Raw genomic sequence first — 2,500 nt, forward strand, 5'->3', positions numbered from 1 at the left:
CTATGAGTGGGGGGAAAAACAGCACAATTTTACACAGTGGTTCTTTGCTCATACATTAGCGATTTAAGCCAAAGTTCTCATTTGAATAGTAGGTGTTCAGATGGGCTATTTGAATCTGGGTCTTTATAATATACCTTGTAACAGATTTCTCACAAATGAGGCATTTAGTGGAATGACTTCAGTGTGTGCTGACTGAGATTCCTCTTCTACACACACTCACATTCACACACACACACACACACACACACACACTTTCATGCAAATGCACACGCATACATAACTTTTACGAGATAAGCTCGACCAAAAGATGTCTTTATAGAGGAAGCGGGATTTCTTAGAATTTAGTTTTAATGTAGTTGCCTCTGTCTTTGATCAAATATTTACACTGAATTTTCCTGTCTGTGGATAGCACTGATATCAAGCGTTGCTGCAAGCTGCTCTGTTCCACATTCAGCTGTTTTCCAATATGTTGTTTTTAATGGTTTTGCTTTTTTGTATTAGGAAGAAAGTAAAGTATCAATACAGCAAGGATTCAAGACTTAGAGGAGCGAAGCTTCGTTTTACCGTCCTGCCTCAGTACGGTCGGATACTTGAGTTTGAGATTGGGTTTAGTCTATTTCTGGGGAAGGAAAGCGCAGAGGGAGCATGGGTAGAGACAGAACTTCTATCTTTGGATTTTGGATGTGCAAGTGCAACGAGCTGACAGAGCAGATCAAAGATAAAAGCTTTTCTTTTAAACTAATCGGTTGGTTTATGCGCCCTGGGCAAGACTACAGCTCACCACCTCCAGCCTGATGCCATTTGCCATGTGGCAGGTGGCATGTGGCGTGTGGCACCATTTGCGCTTTAGGGACTTTTGATTTAGGGACTTTTTAAAGCAAAGTGCAGTTTTGTCTGTGGGTCTTATTCTTAAATGTGATCATATTGTTAAAGTTAAAAACGTGTGTGTGTGGTGAAAGTGCTATGTTTGTACAGTATCAAACCAGCCACAGCATCACCGCTGTTTAAACATCGGCCGCAGTTTATACTTCATCATCATCACGGTGTTCTCTTCATCAGCTCTGAGCGCAAATTGTCTGTTGTGAGGATGTATTTTTGTTTAAATTTACCAGCAATAACGTTTTAAATACATACTTTTAAAAGGAGTTCTAAGCAAAAATTTAAGAAGGGGGTTGATTATATTAAAAGTAATGCTTCGTCTCTTGCCCAACATCCATTCGCTTTCAAGCAAACACTCCTCCTTCTCCTCCTCCACTGTCTCACCACTCTATACACACCCACCCTGTTCATTAAAGGTCAGGCTGACCCAACTGGTCTGGGCTCCAGACCAGCTGTGCCAAACACATGACCCAGCATTTTCAGCTCTGTTTCCGACCACGCTTAACCGCTTACGTTATGTCTGTGTCCATAGACATGTCTTATTTATATTTACATCAGCACTGCCTGCTGGAAATTCAGTTTTCACAGTGCGCTTTATTTAAAACAGCGCTTAGCGTGCACTTTTACAGAGGTTTGGGTTCAGTTAGGATTGGGTCAGGCTTTTTCTGTTATTATTCCTGTCGAAACTATGCTCCTGCTCCTTTAACTCAACTGAGAACAGGGAATACTGAGATTGTTTAAATCCTTACGACTCAACATGCCTGGAAGATAATCCACAAAGCATAAACTTAATAAAAGGCATATAATCATCTAAAAGAAAAAAAAAACATCTGTTTAGAAGAGATTTTCTTTTTAGAGTCAGACTAACCCATATCAGTGGAGCCTGAGTTGATTCTCTGCAAAGCTAGAGCAGGGGGATTGTGTCTAATTTTGAAGAGGGCATATGTAGCTTTTGAAAAGACCGGTGGAAATGACATTTAAACCGCAGCAGATGGACCAAAGCAGATCACCCTGCGTTCTTTCATTCTTCCTGGAAAAAATGATTTATGGACATTATGGGCATTATTTGCATCTGATCAGATGATGTAGAGATTGAGATAAGGTTGTGGACAGCACTCGGGGGCGGTGTGACAGTGAGGTGGTCAGGACAGGTGTCAGCGGTGTCAGTGGAGGCTGGATCGTTCTGCTTTTACCCGTCCTGTCATCTTGAAGGGAAGGAAGAGAAGAAAGGACAGTAGCCCAAGAGTCTGTACAGTGAGGTCCTTGATGGACATGGGTAGTCGGACATAACGTCCTATAGCGTGTTTCAGGTCTGGATGGGACATCCAATCAAACAGAGAGGCAGGTTCATGTTTCCTGTCATTGTTAGAATGTTATAATTCATCTCTTACATTTAGCTGTAGAAGAGAGAGGGGGCGTTTTGGAACAGTGCTGGGTTCACAGCGGGGCTTGTGCCCTAATCTTTTCATGTATGCTCCCCTCCCAACCCGTTCCTTTTCAATTCATCGCTCTTGATCTTGTTAACCATGCGTTGTGGGTGGGGCTTCTGCCAAAAGCCTTTTATTTCAATTAATCCAATTACACAGCCACTGCAAGAGACAGAGAACTTGTTACAAGGCAG

At 42.2% G+C, this 2,500-nt stretch overlaps 1 protein-coding gene across 1 annotated transcript in view; it reads left to right on the top strand.

Annotated features, from left to right (window-relative positions):
- The window catches only part of dcc (DCC netrin 1 receptor), a 263,672-nt gene that overhangs the window by 154,050 nt on the left and 107,122 nt on the right, over nt 1-2,500 (top strand). The gene's annotated exons all lie outside the window — the stretch shown is intronic.

The sequence above is a fragment of the Chanos chanos genome, chromosome 9 (genome assembly GCF_902362185.1).
Source record: "Chanos chanos chromosome 9, fChaCha1.1, whole genome shotgun sequence".
NCBI lineage: Eukaryota > Metazoa > Chordata > Actinopteri > Gonorynchiformes > Chanidae > Chanos > Chanos chanos.